General features: G+C 40.5%; 1 long non-coding RNA gene across 1 annotated transcript in view; it reads right to left on the bottom strand.

The window, feature by feature from the left end:
- Nucleotides 1-1,089: 1,089 nt before the first annotated feature.
- Nucleotides 1,090-23,761, bottom strand: part of LOC132695125 (uncharacterized) — a 37,577-nt gene continuing 14,905 nt past the window's right edge. The window contains exons 2-6 of the long non-coding RNA XR_009617742.3: nt 8,503-8,686; nt 7,714-7,829; nt 6,934-6,999; nt 2,857-3,032; nt 1,090-1,337 (exon numbers count right to left, since the gene is read on the bottom strand). This is a non-coding gene — a long non-coding RNA (uncharacterized LOC132695125). The remainder of the gene's footprint in view (nt 1,338-2,856; nt 3,033-6,933; nt 7,000-7,713; nt 7,830-8,502; nt 8,687-23,761) is intronic.

Consider the following 23,761-nt stretch of genomic DNA (forward strand, 5'->3'; position numbering starts at 1 on the left):
CTTGTTTGCATAGTTGATGTTCTTATTCAGTTCAGTAAGAGGTTGTTTGGTGTCCCAGGCCTTTCTGACCTTTATCTCCTAGAGATGGGTCTGAAATCTCCACTGAAGGTCCCACCATTTACTGTTTGTCCTACAGCCCATGTGCTCTTGGAGTGCACCCTCTAGTATAATTCAATTCAAGGAATACAGATTGGGAACCCAGGCACAAGGCATTCAGTCCGAGGTCTGGAAGACTCAAAGACAAAGAAAAATAGGGTTCCTGCTCTCAAAGAGCCCACGGTGTAATTATGGGGATTGGGAGCAGAAAAGCCCCCCAACTAACTGCAGATACATCTGTTAGATTGGCAGGCCCCCAAATAACAAACGCACCAATACAAGAGAAGCTGGGGTGTGGAGGTCTTCAGCACATGCTTGTTAAGTGGGTGGTGGAGGGGTCGTTGGCGTCTGCTGTGAGTGACACCTCTCGTTGTTGAGAGGTATGTCGTACCATCTCAGGTTTTGCCCCAGTTGGTGCTGTACAAACAGACTTATTTCTCTCAAGCTGGCGTTGAGAGAATACTGCTACTAATTCTATGAAATCTACAGGTGCATCCTGTTATTGTGACACAGAGCCGAATGTCTACAGTTTGTAATTTCCACCAGATTTTTCTAGATGGGGCACAGGGCTACTGTGGAATACCTAATCCACTGTGAATCAAGCAAATCCCCTCTTCACATGGCTCGTTTCCAAGGAGCGATTTGGCCGATTGTGAATCGCCCTGCCTGTAGGATGCGGGGAGAGAATATTTGGTTCGTATGAATCAAAATCTAAGCCCTCCATCTCTGACAGTTGAAAATTGACCCTGTCATCATTTTGCAGCTTATGATGACCATTTGTGTTGGATCTCACAGAGATGGTCAGAAAGTTAGATTTCTTTTCTCCCTTTCCATTTGAGAGCAAGATGTGTTCGCTAGATGGGTATCAGCAAAAACCCCCTCGCTGCTTCCATCGTGGGTCTAGTTTAGGGATGCAGAATAATACATCTCATCTTTCACACCAACACTAATTACTAATGGCTGCTTGGAGCAGGTCCTGGGGCTCCATCAGACTCAGGGAGCTGTAGGAATTTATTTGGAGGGGTCATGTCGGCCTCTCCATCTTTCTTCTCCATTGCTTCCAGTTTAATCTTCTTGAAGATTTTCCTTCCCTTATCCCAAACCTAGAGTCTTAGGAATGTCCATAATGTCTTTGAAATTAAGCCCAGATTCATCAGCCTGGCATTCGAGATCCTTCATAATCTGTCCCAGCCTAGCTCTTCAACAGGAATTCTCCACTCTTCTCCTTCATGCTGGTTTTCCTACAGACAAACAATAAAGCAAAACAAAAATCAACTGCTCACTAATCCCCCAACATGACCTCCTCTTTTCCTGGTTCTCTCTGCTAAATGACTAAGTCCAGATCTAATGGACTCTTTAAGGTCCAGCTCAAATGCTACCACCTAATGGAAATCTCACTTTGTCCCTCTGTCTGGAGATGCTGTCTCTCCTCTGCATCTCAGTGACAACAACAAACACCAGCATTAATTAAGAACACACCACATGGCAAACACTGTGCTAAGCATTTCATATGTTTGACCTCATTGCCTTCTCACAGCAACTGGATGAGGCCAGTGCACCATCACGATTTCCATTTTACACATGAAGACATTGAGTCTCATTGTGGTTGTGAAACTCCCACACTCACAACAATTTATTAGGGTTGATGTCATGTCTAGATACCTCGGTCTATCTACTGCTTAAACAAGGACACTATTCCATTACTCTCGGGGCATTCTCAAATTTATAATTGTGTTACAGGTATCTGGAGATATAACTGATCATTCCAACCAGATTATGTATTTTTAAGGGCACGAAATGCCTCTCAGTCACCTTTTATTTCTAGTGCCTAGTGCAATACCTTGCACACAATAGATACTCAGTGTAAGTATCCGTTGAATGCATGGTTACATGGAGAGACTTTTTTTTATTTTAGTTTTTATTTAAATTTTAGTTAGCTAACATACAGTGCAATATTGGTTCAGTAGTAGAATTCAGTGATTCATCACTTACATATAACACCCAGTGCTCATCACAATAAGTGCCCTCCTTAATACCTATCACCCATCTAGTCCCTCTTCCCCCCACCTCCTTCCATCAACCCTTAGTTTGTTCTCTATCATTAAGAGTCCCTTGTGGTTAGTTTCTCTTTCTCCTCTTTTTTTCTCCCTTCCCATATGTTCTCTGCTTTGTTTCTTGAATTCCACATATGAGTGAAATCATATAATAATTTTCTTTCTCTGATTGACTTATTTCACTTAACATAATACATTCTAGCTCCATCCATGCCATTGCAAATGGCAGGATTTCATTCTTTTTGATGGCTGAGTAATACTCCATTGTATATATATACACCACATATTTAAATTTTTTTTAATTTGAGAGAGAGAGTGCACTAGCTAGGGGAAGATGCAGAGGGAGAGAGAGAGAATCTTAAGCAGGCTCCACACTCAGTGCAAAACCCAGTGCAGGGCTCAATCCCACAACCCTGGGATCAGGACCTGAGCCAAAATCAAGAGTTGGATATTCAACCGATTGAGCCACCCAGGTGCCGCTATACCACGTCTTTTTTTATCCATTCATCAGTCTATGGAGATTTGGGCTTGGAGAGCCCTTTTAAAGCTCTGCTTTTGGGAGACAAGATCAATACGGTATTAGCCTAAACCAGTTTTCATTAGGGGTTTTACTTTATGGATTTGGGTTTGAGGAGAAATCATTCAATTGTGTTATCTCTGAGTCCACAATTATGTAATAGGTTACAAAGGGTTTGATTGTACTCACATCTTCAGTTTTAATAAGAAGGATGGTCAACATTCTCAATCATGAGTTCAGAGAATTGGAGGCAATTAGCCAGTTGATGTAAGTTTCCTTATTTAGGAGAAGAGTGTGTGGTTTTTTTTTGGCTTTAGACTTGCCTCTCCTTAAGAGCTGATGGGTCTCCAGGAACTGAGCTGGGCCTGAGGGAGGGTAGGAATGGAGGAGTGTAATATTTTGCTTACTTAAGTTCTGAGAAACTTTGCCTTTTGTGAAAGCTCACAGCTTTCCTTGCAATTCTTTCCAGCAACTTCTAGTTTCAGAGCTTGGGAAAAGGAAATGAAACAAAACAAAAATAAATAAAAATAATAGGCAGAAACAAAACAGGAACCTTTTGGGTCATGGAGCAAGAGGATTATTTCATACCAGGCAAATTTTGTTTTTTACATGAACCTGGAGGATTAAAACAGAACAAAAGAAGAACATCAAAGTGATATTAGCAAGTTGTTAAATGTATGAAATCCAAATATCGGTTCCATCAGTCAAGACAGGATGGGATATTAACAATACCTCGAATTGATGAAATTTATTCTTTCTGAAAAGCTCAGAACTTTTTGTTTGGGTTTCCTCCTTTTTTCCCTCCCCAATCTATTATGAAATATTCTGTTTCTCGTTTGATAAAGGAAGAGATCAAGATCTGTTGAGATTAGGTTGATTTCATCCATGCTGGAGACAAGGACTGAGTTCTAATTTTCTCACTTCTCTGTCTTTTTCTGAAAACAAAACAAAACTAAACAAAACAACTGCATGTCTGTCCTGTTATTACCCATACTTCCCCACATTGGTGACTTGTCTGCCTGTTTTATACAAAGAAGGGAATTCTTTATCTTCTGCTGAGCTCATTTTTGGTGCTCTGTTACCACTACTATTTGTTGAGTACCTACTATGTGCCAGCCACTTTGCACTGGCATTATAGCGAGAACAAAACAGACACAATCCTTGCCATTATTGTGGTGCTTGAGTTCTGGTGAGGCACACAGACAATAAGCAAACAAACGTGAGTAGATAGTGTAATGTTCCGTGGTGATAAGTGTTACAAAGAAAAATAATGCATGCAAGTAAAAAGTGCCAGGATGACGGGGTGGGGGGGGGGGGCTGTGGAGAGGATGCTATTTTAGGTGGCGAAGTCAAGAAAAACTGTCGAGGAGGTCCTGGATAAAGTGAAGGAACAGCCATATAGCTATTTGGAAGAGCAATGAGCTCGATGTCCTGGGGTCAGCAATCAGGCTGATGCAAGTGAGCAAGCCAGAGGACAGAGGTAAGAGATGCAGGTTGGAAAAGTGGGGAGGGGCTGAATCATGGAAAGATTTGTAGACCATGTCAGGAGTTTGGGATAGTATTCCAAGTAGATGGAAGCCGAGAGGAGTAAAGTCATCAGATTATTGCAGTTGTCCAAGTGAGATAGACAATGGTGGCTTGGTCTGCCATGCTAACAGTGAAGCTTGTGAGAAGTGTCCATTTGGGGGATCTATTTGCAAAGTAGAGGTCAAGAATTTGCTTGATAGATTGGATGAGGGACGTAAGGAAAATAGAAGAATCAAGTATGACTCAGATCTTTGGCTTCAGTACTCAGGAAAGGTGTGACCATTTCCTGAGAGAGAAGGTGGGTGGAAGGTGGCTCTGGGCTATAAGGGACAGGTGGAACCAAGAGTTCTGTTCTGGCCATGGTCATTGGCATCTAAGTGAATACTGTGGAGGCGGGCAATAAACAACTTTTAAAAGAAAATTTTAACTGTAGTTGACGTACAATATTATATTAGTTTGAGGTGTACAACATAGTGATCTGACAATTTTATACATTACAAAATACTCACTACTCTAAGTGTAGTCACCATACAATGTTAGTACAATATTACTGACTGTATTCCCTGTGCTGTAGTTTTCATCCCCATGACTTATTTATTTAGTAACTGGAAGTTTGTACCTCTTAATCCCCATCACCGATTTCACCTAGCCACTGCCCCACCTTGGTCAACCACCAGTTTGTTCTCTATATTTGTGAGTCTGTTTCTGGGTTTTGTTCCCTAATTGTTTGTTTGTTCATTTGTTTTGTTTTTTATATTCTACATATAAGTGATATCATATGGTTCTTGTCTTTCCAGTATGACTTATTTCACTTTATACCCTCTAGGTCCATCTATATTATTGTGAATGGCAAGACATCATTCTTTTTAGTGGCTGACTAATATTCCATTGCATATACATACATATACAGATATACGTATATAGAGAGACACATAGATATGTGTATATATCACATCTTCTTTCTTTCTTTCTTTTTCTTTTTTAATTTTTTAAATTTTTCTATAACTTATTTATTTTTTATAATTTACATCCAAGTTAGTTAACACATAGTGCAACAATGGTTTCAGGAGTAGATTCCTTAATGCCCCTTACCCATTTAGCCCCTCCCCCCCAAACCCTCCAGCAACCCTCTGTTTGTTCTCTATATTTAAGAGTCTCTTATGTTTTGTCCCCCTCCCTGTTTTTATATTATTTTTGCTTCCCTTCCCTTATGTTCATCTGTTTTGTATGTCAAAGTCTTCACATGAGTGAAGTCATGTGATATTTGTCTTTCTCTGGCTGACTAATTTCATTTAGCGTAATACCCTCCAGTTCCAACCATGTAGTTACAAATGGCAAGATTTCATTCTTTTTGATTGCCGAGCAATACTCCATTGTATATATATACCACATCTTCTTTATCAATTCATCCATCAATGGACAATTTGGGCTCTTTCCATACTTTGGCTATTGTGGATAGTGCTGCTATAAACATGGGGGTGCTTGTGTCCCTTCGAAACAGCATACCTGTATCCCTTGGATAAATACCTAGTAGTGCAATTGCTAGGTCATAGGGTAGCTCTGTTTTTATATATACATTTTCTTTACCCATTCATCTATTGATGGACACTTAGGTTGTTTCCGTATCTTCCTTTTGCAAATAATACTGCAATAAACATAAAGGTTCATGTATCTTTTTGAATTCGTGTTTTGGTTTTCTTTGAGTAACTCTCCAGAAGTAGAATTACTGGATTGTATGGTATTTCTATTTTTAATTTTCTCAGGGATCTCAGTCCTGTTTTCCAAAGTGGCTGCACCAATTTACATTCCCGCCAACAATGCACAAGGATTTCCCTTTCTTCGCATCCTCACCAACACTTGTTATTTCTTGTCCTTTTGATACTAGCCATTCTGACTGGTGTGAGGTAATATCTCATTGTGGTTTTGATTTACATTTCCCTGATAATCAGTGATGTTGAGCATCTTTTCATGTGTCTGTTGGCCATCTGGATGTCTTCCTTGAAAACTGTCCCTTGAGGTCTTTTTTCCATTTTTAAATCTGATTATTTGTTCTTTGTTTTGTTTTGGTGTTGAGATGTATGAGTCCTTTATATATTTTGGACATCAACCCCGTATTGAATAGATCATTTCCAAACATTTTCTCCGTAGGTTGCCTTTTTGTTTTATGGATGGTCTTCTTTGTGATGCAAAAACTTTTAGTTAATGAAGTCCCACTTGTTTTAGTTTTGCTTTTGTTTCCTTGTCTGAGGAGACAGATCCAGAAAAAATATTGCAGAGGCTGATGACCACATGTTTTCTTTCAGGAGATTTAAGGTTTCATGTCTTACTTTTAGGTCTTTAATTCATTTTATTTTTGTGTATGGCGTAAGAAAGTGGTCCAGTTTCATTTTTTTGCATGTAACTGTCCAGTTTTCCCAATAGTTATCTATTGAAAAGACTATCTTTTCCCCATTGTACATTCTGGCCTCCTTTGTCAAAGATTAAGTGATAACTCATTTGAAAAATTATGTTCTAGAGGAAAACAAAGAATATAAAGCAGTAGCTGGAAGGCATTTCGGGGGCTAGTGAGTTGGTTTTTTATGGACTTTATTTCTTAGAGTGGTTTTAGGTTCACAGAAAACTTGAGTGGTAGGTACAGAGATTTCTCATTTGCCCCTTGCCCCCTGGGCCTCCCACAGCCTGCTCCACTATCAGTATCCCCCACCAGAGTGGTACATTTGTTACAACTGATGAACTTACATTGCCATATCATCATCACCCAGAGTCCGTAGTTGACATTAGGGTTCACTGTTAGCGTTGTGAATTCTGTGGATTTGGACAAAAATATAATGATATGTATTTACCATTAGAATATCATGCAAAATAGTGTCACTGCCCTAAAAATCCTCTGTGCTCTACCTACTCCTTCCTTCCTCCCCACCTAGTCCCTGGCAATTAGTGAGTTTTAAAAAATTATTTTGTGTGTTTTCTAAGAAGGGAATTATTATAGGATAGTGGTATGCTGATGAAAATGCTTGGAAGGGAAAGAGAGAGAATTGCAGGCACAAAATTTTTGAGTAAAAGAAAGGTCAGAGAATTTGATGTGTAAACAAAAGAATCAGCCTGAGATACCAGCATAGACAGTCCTTCAATTATAACAGGTGGAAGATAGTAAATAATGGGTCACAGGTAGGTCTGCTGATGAATGGGGTGGTGAGAGGCAAGATAAGTATTCTGATCGCTTTATTTCCTCGGTGAAATGAGAGAAGCAAGGTTGTCACCTAAGAAAATGGAGAAGCCAAGATGTGTTAGAGGAGATGGCTCACTCAACAAGTTTTATTGAGCGACTTCTATGTGCCAGTCACCATATTGGGGCCCAGGGAAACAACAGTGAACAAAATCATGTCTGTGTTTTCATGGAATTTACATTCTAGTAGATTTGAGAAGGTATGAAAGGTGAGAATGGGTATTAGTTTCACTGCAGAAATGAATGACCCAAAGTGTCAGTGACTTACAACAAAAAAAAAGTTTAATTCTCACCCATGCTGCATGTCAGCCGAGGGTCACCTAAAGCTCTGCCATGGGCTGTGGCTCTGCTCCAGACAGCGAGTAGACTAAAACTCTTCTCAGTCTTGGTCTTCTTCATTTGTAGATCTCTATTAGAAAATCAGCCCGTTTGGCGTGTGCCAGTCTTGTGACGCAAGGAATCAAACAAGAGAGCTTACAGAAACATAGAATAGTTCTTAGAGCTTTTTCAGTGCAGGATGCTCCCCATTCCATTGGCTAAAGCCAGTCCCATGGCCCACCATGACACCAGAGGGATGGAAAGGCAAACCCTCCCCACAGAAGGCATTGCCATTCATAAGAAAGAGGGCAGGTAGAAATACAGAATCCTCCACCAAGAAAGTGGAGTGCTTTTCTATTTTCACTCTGTCTACCACAGATTTAATTATTTGGATCACTTATAAATCTATACATTCGGCCCCAATGTTCACCCTTAGCTACAGAGTGATATATCAGGCTGCCTCTGAGAGATTTGCCCAGGTCCCCTAAATCTCTCAAACTCAACATTTCCCAAACTGAACTCACTATCTTTTCCCTCAGTCGTTCTTCTGGATTCTCCATCTCCTTCAAAGATAGCAGATCCTCGGTATCTCTCTCCTTGACTATTACCCTGAGCTTCAGACTTACCTTCCTAAAATAGGAATCTGATTATATGATAATCTATGTTACATGGGAATAAATCCCCAAATCCTTAGCGCAGCCTACAAGGACATTTGTAATATAGCCTCTTGTCTTGCCACATTCTCCTCTTGTCTTGCCACCTACCTTGTCCCCGAAGTTCTTTAAGTGTGTGAGGCCACTTCATATCCTCATGGCTTTTCTTATGCTCTGGGAAAACTCTGCCTGGGAAATCCCTCTGCTCCTCGTCTTTCAAAGTCAGCTCACCCTTCTCCTTTTTGAAGTTTTTAGGACTTTCACTACCGATAGAGCAGACAATTCTCTTCTGCGCCTGTTGTAAATTTGTTGTTGTCATCTACAAAATGTTTTGCACTTGTTTGTTTATACGTCTGCCTCCCTGTTTGGGGGTTGTTGGATGGTCCCACCCTTCTCTGGCCTCATGTTTTCACTTGGGGGGTCTTCTGCTGGAGCATGCACTCAGCCACTCTTCCTACTTCTGACTTAGTCCTCTCTGTGGAGGAGGACTGACCTACCTGGCTGGTGGGTGGCATCCACTGGCCTCTCGTTCTCAACTGGGTGGAGCTCATCTACTGAAAGTTCAAAAACACTCAAGAGTTGCATCTGTTCTATTACCATTCTCAGAGCCAGAAATCTTGGGAAGTGGGTCTACTCTGCAGCAATCTTGAAAAGCCAAGAATCTTTTTTTTTCACCCCCAGCTTTATTGAGATGTAATTGACATATACGCTGTGTAAGTTTAAGGTGCGCAAAGTGTTAATTTGATACCCTTATCTATTGCAAAATGATTATCACTACAGGGTTAGCTAACACCTCATCATGTCACATAATTACTCTCTCTCTCTCTCTCTCTCTCTCTCTCTCTCTCTCTTTTGTGTGGTGAGAACATTTAAGATGTACTCACGTAGCAACTTTCAAATATATAAGCAGTGTTATTAACTATAATCACCATGCTGTTCATTGGATCCCCAGAATGTACTCATCTTATGACTGGAAGTTTGTACCCTTGACCACAAACTCCCCCTTTCCCCTGTTCCCAAGCCCCTGGTAACCACTTCTCTGCTCTCTGTTTCTATGAGTTCAGTTTTCTTAGATTCCACACATAAGTGAGATCATACAGTATTTGTCTTTCTCTGTCTTACTTCCCTTAGCATAATGCCCTCAAGGTCCATCCATGTTGTCATGAATGTCAGGATGTGAAGCCGGTCATCTTGGGAAGTAGGTCTGATCTGCAAACCTGCAGCTCTCCTTGGGTGGACACTTGGGAGTTCAAGGACTGTCAAATCTTGTCTAGATCTGGGTGATAAATCTAAAGCCATTTTCTCCAATCCTTATGTCAATAATCTTGATACCTGACATCTTGATACCTGGAGGTCCCTGTGCTTTTCTTTTTTTCTTTCTTTCTTTCTTTCTTTCTTTCTTTCTTTCTTTCTTTCTTTCTTCTTTTCAATTAATTGTGAACCCAGGAATCTATAGGTTGCCTAAAACTCCAAAATCCCTTCTGGGCAGACGTTTCCTTCATATATCGTTCATCTTTGAATTCTCAATACCTCACACAGGTCCAGGCACACAACAGAAACTTGACAAATATTTACTAAATACAGTTTTACTGGAGTGTCATTTTAGTGCATGTAATGCGAAAAGGCACAAATCTTAAATGTGCAGCCTGATGAATTTCAGCACACACCACCCGCTTGTAACCACTGTCCCAAACAAGTTCTAGAACATTTCTGTCCCTCTAGAAAGTGTCCTTATGATTCTTCCCAATCAGTATCTCCTTTCTTCCAGAGATAACCACTTTTCTGGTTTCTTTCACCATAGACCAGATTCACTTGTTATTTCCCTTCATGTAACTGGAACCATACGGTGTGTATTTATTTTATCAGGGAGGAGATCTGGCTTCTTTCACTCAGCATAATGGTTTTGAAATTCATTCATGTCATCCTAGATATCAACTCGTTCTTCTCTTCTATTACTGCGTAGCACTCCATCATATAAATACGCCAAAATGTTTATGCACTCTTCTATTGATGGACATTTAGGTTATTTCCAGTTCTTGATTATTATGTGTAAATTTCCTATGAACACTTTCGTACAGTTTGTTTGTTTCTTCTGCAGACACAGACACTCAATTCTCCGAGGCATACATAGGAGGGAATTCCTGGGTCATTGGTTGATATATGTTGACGGTATGAAACTGCCAAAGAATTCATCATTGGGAGGAAGGATGAATAAAACTCCTAAGAAATTCTTGGTCCATGGCTTTTTGTGGACACACACACAAACTCTCTTGGGTATGTGTGTTCGAGTAGAATAAGTGAGTCACGTGGTAGGTGTGTGTTCCTTTGCACGATGCTGCTGAACACTTTTCCAAAGCAGGGTCCTTTGTTGTACTCCTACCAGCACTGAATGTGTAGATTGTAGTTGCACCTGTACCACAGCCTCACCAACACCCACTACTGTCTGTCTTTTTCTTTGTAGATATTCTGCTGGATTTAATTCGCATTTAATAATTGTTGATAATAACACATATTCTAATTATTTCATTCTTTCCTATATCATTTTATACTTCATATGGCATTGGGACTTTCATGTGCATTTTCCTAATGAAATAATAGTATTGAGGATATTTTCATATATTTATTGGCTATTTTGATATCATCTTTTGTCAGGTGCCTGTTAAAGTCATCCTTCACCCATTTTTTAAAGTTGGGTGTTTTGTCTTTTCTGAAAAAAAACATTATTAGGAATTCTTCATATTTTCTGCACCCTTTATATATTAATGAATCCTTTGTCAGATACATATATTGCAAATATTTTTCCCAGTCTGAGCCTTGACTTTTCACTTTCTTAATGGTTGCTGAATAAATTGAAACATATTTTTAATCAGCAGGGAATGGTTATTTAAGAAAACAGCAAAAAAATATCATTTTGGAAAGATAAATAAGTATCTTTTTAAAGAGAAGAATTCATCTGTTTTTTTAATAATGTTTTTATGTCTGATTTTCTTAAAGTAGACATCATGGCCAGACAAAGTTTATGGTGAGTATGAACTTGGCCACAGGCTAGATACATTGGCAGGATGGGTGGTTATTGTCATATTCCAGTGGTTTGCAGTTTTGGCTGGTTCTTAGAATTATCTGGGGAACCTTATAATCATTTTTAACATCAAGACCTTGCACCTGGAGTTTCAGACTCAATCAGTGTGGGATGTGGCTAGGGCACTGGCAGGTTTTATAAAATTTCCAAGTAATTTTCCATTGTAGCCTCCTGCATTGAGAAGCGTGGTTTAAATGGTTACTAAGATTTGAGATTAAGAGTTTGGGAGTAGGAGAGGCATCTGATTTGATGTTTTAGAGTAACAGTAGGGGCTAATAAATAAACCTTTCCAAAGATAGAGTGTCTTAAGGAATATTTAGTTGCATTAAACAGAAATCCACTCAAAGTAAACAGAAAGAGGAGAGAGAGAGAACAAAGGAGAGTGGGTATTTATGGAAGGATATAGGGTATATCACAGAATCCAAGGAAAGCTGAACTAAGCCCCAGGAACTCATTGGCCAAGGTAGCTTTGGTGGCTTCGTAGGAAAGTATGGGCTGTCAGTCTAATGGACCAGAGCTAGATAACTGTCCACTCAGTCTTCTTGTCCAGCAATTCACATCCTCAAGAGAGCATCTGACTAGCCACACACAGCCAATGAATTGGCTCCTGAAGGCAGAGGTCCATTCCTCATCCAAGCAACTGTGCCACAGGGCCATGATCACATATTACGGTTATGGCTACAGGAACCCGTTCTGTGTGTGTGTGTGTGTGTGTGTGTGTGTGTGTGTGTCTATTGGGGGCACAGTTCTCAAAGACAATGAGTCTGTACTGAGTAGGCATGCAAAAGAGAATAAAGGACAACCCAGATATATAAAAGGAAGAATTTGGTTGGAAAGAATGAAATAGTTAGAATATTTCTAACTGGTAGTATCAACAAGTCTTGAGTCTCCATTTGATGAATTTTTACCGCATTTTTACAATCTCACCTTGGCTTTCCTTCTGTCTGAAGGCATACTTCTCTAAGACTGTCTCCCCTGCAGGCGATTGTTTTGAGCTGAGAACACTTTAACTGAATAAGCATGATAAAAACATAGATGAGAATTCAAACTGCTGCAAAATAATGTATTTATACGTACATCAAAAACCCACTGCGATGATTTGGTTGTTTCCTGTTTTGTAGTACTTGTTCCTCTGTTCGTTTATGCACACTTCTTCCTCACTCCAGCCCATCAGTATGAAATATAAGACCTTATACTTGTGCTGAATAAAAGAGGCAACCAGACATGCGACCTGCCTCAGAGCTCTGACACTGTCACACAGGGAAATTCAAAAGAAGAGAATGGACACTACTGTATCCACGTTATGAAAGGCAAAGTCAAGTCTGCAGCCACTTTCTCCAGTCTCAGGGACTGGATTAACTTGGAGGAAGGGGGTCACTGTTCAGTAAATGCTTATTGGAATAAATGTTTATTGGATAATTAACTCCTTGGACTGATGAGTAGGGAGTAGAGAGCCAAGAATGAGGCTAACATTTGCTCTGTAGTTATCTATGTGTGGCCATAGGTCAAGAATAGCAATGAGAGTGCCTTCTGATTGATAACGATGTAATGACTAGACAGGTGTTGCTTCAGACATTTGGTATCTGTCCCATCTTTGGGCCCTGCCTACACCTTTCTAGACAGACAAAAGTCAACCCAGTGACAGTCAACCATTTTTTAAAGCGTGAAAACTTTTTTCTCTTTTTAATGTTTTTTTTATTATTTTGAGAGAGAGAGAGAGAGAGAGAGAGAGAGAGAGAGAGAGCATGAGCAGGGGAGGGGCTAAGAGAGAGGGAGACACAGCATCCCAAGCAAGCGTCCAGGCTCTGAGCTGTCAGCATGGAGCCTGACACAGGGCTTGAACCCACAATGGTGAGATCATGACCTAAGCCGAAGTCGGTCGCTTCACCCACTGAGACATCCAGGAGCCCAACTTTCTTCTCTTTTTAAAACAGATTTATTAAATGTGTAAATCCAATGTTAAAACTGACGGAAGAAGAGTCAGTCCAGTTGAAGTAGGGGTAGAGAAACCCAAGGGCTCCCGCTGGGCTTTTCCTTAGCTGCCCCACGTTGGGCCCAAGATGCCATCACAGAACCCTGGGCCCAATAGGACTGTTTGAAAATCTAGCGTGGTTGGTGAAGCATGATGAAGCTTGATGAAGCCTGAAGAAGCAGCTGTTGAAGATCAACTGATACGTGCTTCAGATGAGAATATCATATTGAAAGAACATGCCCAAATCAAAAAGCAGGCTTCTTAGGAGACAAGAAGGACTGTTACAGCATGTCAGGAAGATAGATATCTGTATGAACATTTATCACCCTGAAAACAGAAGCAGCCAGGAAATATTCAAAAGAAGACTTGAGAAAACCACATTCCTAACATAAACTGCAGAACATAGAGGTTTCATACATTCTGATAAAGGAATATCTTTTCAAGCTTTCAAACTCAAAAAAATGTTCAATGAGATCAAGTTTGTCTAGACCAGCAGTTCGCAAACTTTAGAATGCATCAGAATCACCTGGAAGGCTTGTTATAGCACAGACTGATGGCCCCATTCCCAGAGACCCTAGTTCTCTAAGTGTGGCATTTTTTGGATTGGAGAATTTGCATTGGCCTCGGACCTACCCTAAGAGAATCTTTACATTATTCTTATAGAGAAGGGAAAAAATGAATAATGGTAACAGTAGTAATAGTGGGGGGACATAGCCATGTTTCTATCTATTCTCCTAGAATTTGTGATAACTAACCATAAAGGAAAAGCCTGGAGGCCATCAGACACATTCCTTTAGAAAGGAATGTTGCAGGAGTTCATAAAAAGGCAGGCAAGATTGGGTGGCATGAGACTTGGAGAGGAAAGATGGCCTGAGAAAGTTGGAAAGCCAGGTCATTTCATTTTTGATAGTGTAGTTGCAAATTATGATGCCAATAAGAGAGGAAATTGAATGACTAAATGGAATTCTGAAAAACTAGGCTTTCCAAAGCGCATGATAGAAAAAGTAAAACCAAGGGTGGTTCTAAGACGAGCCATAGATCCGTACAATAGTGTAGTAAAGCTAAAATCCAAATGGAGCTGAAGTCTGAAAGAAAAGAAAAATGTAGCCAAAACAGCTTTGCAATGAACAGTTAATAGTACAGAGACTACAATGAGCCTAATTCCCTTCTTGCTTTCATTTTATTGTTGTTGTTTTTGTCCACGAAAATAGGTTTTTGTATTTTTAAGAGGAAGAGATCATTAGATAGCACCTAACATCTCTTAACGGGATAAAATTTCCTGGATTCCAGCAAGAACTAATAAATAAAATTTCAAAACAGTATCACAAATCTTTAATAAGTCTTTGCCGTTTCTCTAGCAATAGAATGATGTCATCTGTAGATCAAAAGGATTGTGTCCCATTTATAAATGGGTCTATAAATTTAGGCCATTTATTCTATTTTCTCACCTTACTGCTTAGTGTTTTCCAAAACAATACTTCACAACAGTGATAAGAGTGGGCATGCCTTTCCAATTCCTAATTTCGGTGAGAGAGTGTATTTCATCATTTAATGTCAATAACTACATTTGTTAGTTTTCTTTACATAGTTGTTTTTTTCCCATTTGGTATATTTTTTGTCTGTCATAAGTGAACGTGATTTTTAAACATAGCTACCATAAAGTTATCTAATGCGCAGACCAGATGATGAGTTGACCAAAAGTTGTTCATTTGAACACCTACTCAACTGAAGAGGTGATGAGCTACATTACTGTCTAAAAAGTATGTCTCCAAGGTTCTTAAGGGCCATTATGTGGAAGAGGAATTAGTCTTATTCTAAAAAGACCCCCAAATCAAATAGGTGCTGTAGGGCAGAAGCTGCAGCAATATGGATTTTAGTTCCACATAAGATTTTTCTAGAAGTCACTCCTGTCCAGATATGGACAGTTTTTGGCTACTGGAAGTAATAAGTGGAAATTGCTATCTTCCCTCCCTCACGTCACTGCCTTTTGCCCAAGAGAGAAGCATGGTTCCCTGACTGGCAAAATGTCTAAAGTTAGTAGATGTTGTTTATGGTCTATGTTTCCGTGTAGGTAACATATCAAGGATTGTCTTCAACCTCTTCCACAGAGGGCTGGGCAAGTGTCTGTCTGACACACCCACCCCTACCCATGTACACCACAAGGCCTAGGTCTGGGCCTACCACCCTCTGCAACCTAGCTTTACCTCAGTAAAAGAGCCTCATGCTCCCTCATCACCCCTGACTCTTTCACCTGTTCACAACTTGGCAGCTCTCTTAACCCCATCCTTCTGGGGTTTTATGAAGGTTTCACAACATAGGCATGGTTGATTAAATCAGTGGCCTTTGATGATTGAGTTCCAGCTGCTGCCCCTCTCCTCTCTCCAGAGGTCAGGGGGAGGGGTGGGACTGAAAGTTCCAAACTTCAAGTTACTTGGCTGGTTCCCCAGGTTACCAGTCTCCATCCTTCGGGGCTTGCCAAAAGCCACGTCATTAACATAACAAAATACACAGATCACTCTCATCACAGAGGAAATTCCAAGGGTTTTAAGAGTTCTAAAGCCAGAAACAGGGATGAAAACTAAATATGTATTTCTTATGCTAAGTCACAAAATCACACTCCTTTTATTTCTCTACAGGTTCAGAGCTCAGAGGGCAGAGAGATTAAATTAATTAACAGCCTGAAATCTCAACATTGGGGGCACAATAGAAAAGATTAAGCATTGAATACAGTTGATGGGGCTTATCTTTCATTTCAACCCTAAGATTGTATGACTCTTAGTGACTTGACTGCTCAATTCTATCCCCTTCTCTCGCACAAGGAAGCATGGAGGCGTGCAGGAGAGTCGCTTTAGGACCTTCGGCAGGAGGATGGCCCAAATCGGGTTTGAAAACATGTTTCAGATTTGCTTTTATTTCCCCCTAGGATGGTATTCAGGTCCAGTAAGCAAAATGGCTCTTCTTAGAGCAGGGAAAACCAACTATCACAGAAGAGGGAAACCAGAGGATGGACATGAATTAAATGCTGTTTTTCACCTTTTTTTTTTTGTAATAGAAACTATGTTTTTACTTCAGGAAGAAGTCTTAGCTATAAAGGAAATGAAAGGAAGGGAGGAGGGATACCGATGAAAAAAAAAAAACAACAAGAAATTCACTAGCACTTCTTGTTCTGTTTCTCTGAAGGTCACAATTGCAGATATTTTGATAAAGACATCCTCTTTAATGCTTCTGGTCTTTTCACACGATGGGGAGATACAGTTGGCACTGATTAGTCAGAGCCAACACCTTACCTTGAATTGGAGTAGAAGGTAGGAGGCTGGGGAAACAGAAGAGGTTTTTCATTTTCTCCGAAGGCCAATCTTCATCATTTTTGTAACCACACATGTATGTGTATGTAGGAAACAATCCTCTGGTTTAAGAATGTGTGTTTTAGAAAATGAGAATGTACAGGGGGGAATCACTATTAGGAGTTACCAGACTAGAAAAAGAACTTGAAATGCATCCTGTATTCAAATAGGATCATAGATGAACCACTGGGAAAAAAAAAAATCAATAACCTATCATTGAGTTTGTAGTTAAATATGTAAGAAATGCTAGGAGATGATTTCTTGAAATCTTTATGGCAAAAGACTTTTTAAATAATTTTTTTTGATGTTTATTTATTTTTGAGAGAGAGAGACAGAGCACAAGCAGGGGAGAGAGAGAGACAGAATCCGAAGCAGGCTCCAGGCTCTGAGCTGTCAGCACAGAGCCCCACACGGGGCTCAAACTCAACGAACTGAGATATCATGACCTGAGCCAAAGTTGGACACTTAACAAAATGAGATACCCAGGCACCTCAGCAAAAGACATTTTTATATAAGATACTGAATAGTATGCCTGTAACCAGTACACAAATCCCTTTTGAAATGGAAATTAAGAAAGGAATGCAGGCCCCCCCTAGAAATAAAATCATCAATTATTGCCATGAATCTCTGGGAAAATCCAGGAACACACATCCAATGAAGATAATGTGTGTGTAAGAAGTAATCAGAGCTGGAACATGAATGTAATTTAAAAAAAAAAAAAACCAAAACTTAAATGTGATAATTTTTTTTGTTGCCTGTTGAAAGAATGTGCTAACAAAAGGAAGACTGTCTCCAGAGCTCCCTAAAGGGAGCCCCCTGGGACAAGACTTTGTTTTCCAAAGGGAGGGTGTTTTAGGCACCCAGCACCTGTACTTCCTTTGAGGATGGATACAGACGCTACTGTAGGAGTCATCTGGAGGCAATTTGGCCACTGGTCAGTCTTGCCTTTATCCTCTTAGGTTCCACATGTCTCTCTTCTAGACCCTTCTCTCATTTCCTGCCCCTTAAAAGGAAATGAGAAGTAGACCCTCAGAAGTAGAAGAGGTATTAAGGTTACCTAGTTGGTGATCTGAACTGGTGATGTCTTGACACACTGGTGGGCATCTACCCAAGTGAAGGAATGTGGCAAGTAATCTGTTACAAAGATCCTAGCACTCACCAGTTTCGCAAACGAGATTACAGTCATCCTTAGAACTTCATTTTGACTAACCTCTGTACGGCTATCCTTTTGAAAGAAAAGTAAATGGAATTTGGGCTGGTACCCATTCCGGGAATCTGTCTGGGGGATATTTTGGCGTATTGCATGTGTGTTGGTACATAGCCACTTCAGTGACCCATGGGATGCACCCAGGCTGTCTCCGTCCCATCGTCCCCGTTGTGTCCATCAGACCCACTTGCAAGTTCCCTCTCTGTATTCAAACCAGAGGTGAATCACATATACAGTGGCACACAGTGATGATGAAATCCTGGGTAGTGGAACTTTGTGCACATTATCATGAAAGAGCCATAGCACGGGCCATTTTAATAACACCAGATGCAGTTCAAAGACTCCCTGCCTGTTCACCAGGAGCACTCAAAATGAGAGTCCTCAACTCTCTGTTACTTCCTAAATATTTCCAACAGCTAAATATTTTCAACACCTCTGTCTTCGAAGTTTTCGAAACTAGATCAAAAGCCTTCCAACTTTATATTGTCTGTAAGAAACCCACTTTAAATATAAAGATACATATAGGTTAGAAGTAAATGGATGGAGAAAAATACACCCTGCTAACACTAATCCAAGAAATCAGGAGTAGCTGTATTAATTACAGACAGAGTAGACTCCAAAGCAAGGAAAGTTGTCAGAATAAAGGAGGGCATTACATAATGATAAAAGGGGTCAATTCTCCAAGAAAATGTAACAGTTCTTAACGTGTTTGCACCTAACAGCAGCATTAAACCATGTGAGTCAAAAGCTGATAGAATCACAAGGCTTATAGATGAAACCCCTATCACAGTTATGGATAGAGAGATTTCCTCTCTCAGAAATGGATTCAGCAAGCAGAAAATCAGTAAGGACCTAGCTGAACTTAACAATACCTTCCATCAACTGGATGTAAGGATTTGAAGACCACTTCATTCAACAACAGCGAAATACACATTTTTCTCAAGGTCACATCAAACACACGTTCTGGGCCATAAAACACATGTTAACAAATTTTTTAAAAAGTAGAAACCATACAATGGAATTAAGTTAGAAATCAGTAACAGAAAGATAACTGGAAATCCTCCCCCCCCCCAAATATGTGGAGATTAAACCACACACATACCTAAGTAGCACGTAGTTGCAAGAAGAAATCTCAAGAGAAATTTTAAAATATTTTGAACCAAGTTAAAATTAAAACACAACTTACCAAATTTGTGGGATGCAAAGAAAGGAGTGCTTTGAGGGAAATTGATAGCATTGAGTGAATATATTAGAAAAGAAGAAAGGTCTAAAATCAATTGTGTAAGTTTCTGCCTTAGAAACCTAGAGAACGGAGAGCAATTTAAGGCTAATGGAAACAGAAGGGAAAAAAATGATAAGAATTAGAGTAGATATCAATGAAGTTGAAAACAGGAAATCAATGAAACCAAAAGCTGGTTCTTTGAAAAGATCAATAAAATCAATGAGCTTCTAACCAGGCTAAGAAAAAAAGAGGGAAGACAAAAAGTATTAATATCAGAGGGGCGCCTGGGTGGCTCAGTTGGTTGAACATCCCACTTCAGCTCACATCATGGTCTCGAGGTCAGTGATTTCGGGCCCCACGTCGGGCTCTGTGCTGACAGCTCAGAGCCTGGAGCCTGCTTCAGATTCTGTGTCTCCCTCTCTCTCTGCCCTTCTCCCAATCGCACTCTGTCTCTGTCTCTCTCTCAATGTCTCTCAAAAATGAATTAATGTTAAATTTTTTAATATTAATATTAGAAATGAAAGGGGACATCATAACCAACAGGAACATTAAAAGGATAATGAAGGAATCCTCTGAACAACTCTATGCGCACAAATTTTATAGACTAGATAAAATGGACCACATCCTTGAAAGACATAACCTGCCAAAACTCACACTTCCAAAAGTAAATACACTCTTGCCATAAAAAAACAGCAATCACACTCTTCGGTATTTACCCACAAGGGTAGAAAAGCTATGCCCACACAAAAACCTGCACACATATATTTATAGCAGCTTTATTCATAATTGCCAAAACTTAGAAGCAACCATGATGTTCTCCAGTAAGTAGAGGGATAAACAAACTGTGGTCCATCCAGACAATGGAATGTTATTCAGCACTGAGAAGAGATGAGCTATCGAGCCATGAAAAGACATAGAAGAACCTTTCAATGCGGATTGCTAAGCGTAAGAAGCCAATCCGAAAAGGCTCCATACTGTATGATTCCAGCTGTATGACATTCTGGAAAAGGCAGAACTGAGACAATAGAAGCATCAGTGGTTGCCAGGGGTTGGGGGTGGGGAACCAACAGGCAGAGCAAGGAGGACTTCTAGAGCAGCGAAACTACTCTGTATGACACTATAGTTGTAGACTCATGTCCTTACACATTTGTGCGAATCCACAGAATTCTCCAGAATATTTTCGGGGTTTATCTCCCATTCTCGGCACTTCATGAGTAGTCTACCATTGTTATTCAGGATCTGTATGATGTTTTCTGAGGTCAGACTGGCGAATTTAATAGAAATATGAGACTACCACCTTGCATCATTTAGATCAGGGGTTCACAAACTATGGCCCGTGGGCCAAATCTGACCTACTGCCTGTTTTGTACAACCTGCAAGCTAAGAATGGTTTTTACTATTTTAAACGGCTGAGAAAAAAAATCAAAAGAAGAATAATATTTTGGGGACCCTGGGTGGCTCAGTCTGTTGGGCGTCCGGCTTCAGCTCAGGTCATGTTCTCACGGTTTGTGGTTCGAGCCCTGCATCAGGCTCTGTGCTGACAGCTCAGAGCCTGGAACCTGCTTCCGATTTTGTCTCCCTCTCTCTGGCCCTCCCCCAATCATGCTCTGTCTCACTCTCTCTCTCAAAAATAAATACACATTAAAATTTTTTTTTAAATAAAAAAAGAAAATAATATTTTGTGACACACAGAAGTTACACGAAGCTCAAATTTCAGTGCTCGTAAGTACGGTTTTATTCAAACTCAGAAACATTATTTCATTCACATATTTTCCATAGCTGCTTTTTGCCGTTATAGCAAAGACAAATGCTTGTACCAGAAACTGTATGACCTGTAAATCCTAAAATATTTCCCAACTCCTGCTTTAGATCCTTATGCATGGCACTGACCTTTGCCACCCTTCCTATTCCCTGGGGTACAGTATTGCTTTCTATCTTGGCCTGGGAAGAGGGAGCTTCAGAATCATCTTTCAACCTTTCCCACTCTACTAGCCCTCAACTCAGGCCAAGGAACCAAAGTGGGGAGCTTGCCAGCTCTCATGTACATTAGTGTAAATCACACATTCAGAAACTGGGAAAATGGACCACTGAGTGGGTCCATGTAGGTGGACCTTGGTCAGGACTCCATGTGATGTTCTCTTATACCCCAACTTACACAAGGGAGCCATGATAACCCTTCAAGTCTCCAGGTGTCAATGTCAACAAGAATCCTCAACATTTTTTGTTCTCTTTCCCTAGCACAGCCGCCTAAGTAAGGGACCACAGTTTCCTTGGGTGGAGGGCTGGGGCATTATTACTCTGTGTGCTGGTGATGGTGTGCTCTTCTTCCTGGGGAATGAGCCTCCTCTGTTAATGGGTTCTGGGGTCTGATACCTGGCTCAGATCTGGAGATTGGGCAAAGCATGATGAATTTTTGTGAGGATGTCTTCCCTCAGACAGCTGGTCAACCATCCTTTGTTTCTTCTGATGGTACAAACTGAGTAGCACCTGTGCTGGCTGCCCAGCTAGGCTCACTTACAGCCATGGGGGCCCTTGTAATAGAAGTCAGGTGCCAGCTCTTAAGCACCAGAAGACAAGGGGTCAGGGGAGTCTGGGATGAGGAGGTGCAGTTATCACAATGAGTAGATGGGGTGGGGTGGACAGGCAGCCATGCAAGCCTGAGCTGCAGAGTTATGGAGATTGCTGTTGGAATATGGCATTCCAGGGGGGACAAAATCCCCGACTGGTTTATGCTGCTCCTCAACCCTAGATAGAGTCTAAGGGCTAGGGGGACATAGAGAGATGATTCTGTCATGTGGAGAAAAGGTCTTTGCATTGTCTTAAAACAAGGGGGAATGCTGGCTGGGCATAGTTTCCGGTGTTCTCTACCCTTCCACTTAGGAGATAAGAGCCCCTTTGTAAGCTACTGGGAAATTTCTCTGGCTCTCAAACATGTCTTTCAGTTGCTTGTTAAATGCCCACATGCTGTTATTTGTTCCTTGTAAAAATACTGATGAAATCTAGCAATAGCCATTTGCTATGGTCTGAATGTTTGTATGCTCCATAACCCCAAAGGTGATGATATTAGCAGAGGGAGGTGATTGGGTCATGAGGGTAGAGCCCTCATGAATGGGATTAGTGTCCTTATAAAGAAGACTCCAGAGAGTCTCCTAACACCTTCTGCCATCTGAGGACTCAGCAAGAAGATGGCCATCTATGAACCAAGGAGTTGGCCCTCACCAGACACAGAATCACCAGCACCTTGATCTTGGACTTACAAACCTCCAGAACTGTGAGAAATAAATTTCTGTTCTTTATAAGGTGGCCACAGTCTATGGTATTTTGTTATACTAGCTCAAATGGACTTAGACACATCTAATCTCATTGTCCTTATAGATCCTATTTCCCCGAAATTTTTTAAACGTTTATTTATTTTTGAGGGAGGGAGAAAGAGAGTGAGAGAGAAAGAGAGCTGGGGAGGGGAAGAGAGAGAAAGAGAGAGAGAATCCCAAGCAGGTCCATGTTACAAGCACAGAGCTGGATGTGGGGCCTGAACCCATGAACTGGGAGATCATGACCTGAGTCAAAATCAACAGTCAGACTCTCAACTGATGACCCACCCAAGGCGCCCTTCCTTGAACTTCTCAAATACCTTCCACCTCATGGCAGCTGGTACATTCCCTTCCCCTGGCATACCATTGCAACCCACCGAGACAGTGCTCCAAAATTATAACCGTTCCCATCCGTTTAGTTTTGCTAACTTTTCTCAGTCTTTGTGTTTTCAGCTGGTCTGTTATCAGACATGCCATTTCCACTGAAACCTTTGTGCTAATTTCCTGAGCAAAAGCTGCCTAGGTTTCATGTCTTTTCCCCCATCATATCTTCCTTTAAATCTCTGCTTTGGGTTCTTATTTACAGAGGCCAATATTTTATCACATTTTAAAAATTCATGGCAATACATTAGGTCCAGACTCATCAGTTATATAGCACAATATATTTCTCAGTTAATTTTACTTTCTTCCTTTTTTTTGTTATAACTTTGTATTGTTCTGTGTTAGGGACATTTTCTGTTTTTGTAACAACTTCAATGAGTCAAGTCTTTTTTAAGCAAGACATTCACAGGGGGCTTGGGTCAGGAATATCCTGGGGCCAGGGGCCAGAAGAGCAGAAATTCTTAGGCATGGGTTGGAGTCTGTTCTTTTCTTTTTTTAATTCTTTTTTAAATTTTATTTAAATCTAAATTAGTTAACATATAGTGTAATAATGGTGTCAGGAGTAGAATTTAGTGATTCATCACTTACATATAACACCCAGAGCTCACCCCAACATGGGCCCTTCTTAATGCTCATCCCCCATTTAGCCTGTCCCCCCACCCAACACACCTTTGGCAACCCTCAGTTTGTTCTCTGTAGTTAAGGGTCTCTTATGGTTTGCCTCCCTCTCTGTTTTTATCTTATTTTTCCTTCCCTTCCCCTATGTTCATCTGTTGTGTTTCTTAAATTCCACATATGAGTGAAATCATAAATTTGTCCTTCTATGACTGACTTATTTCACTTAGCACAATACC

The sequence above is a fragment of the Panthera onca genome, chromosome B4 (assembly GCF_046562875.1).
Source record: "Panthera onca isolate mPanOnc1 chromosome B4, mPanOnc1 haplotype 2, whole genome shotgun sequence".
NCBI classification, from domain to species: Eukaryota; Metazoa; Chordata; class Mammalia; order Carnivora; family Felidae; genus Panthera; species Panthera onca.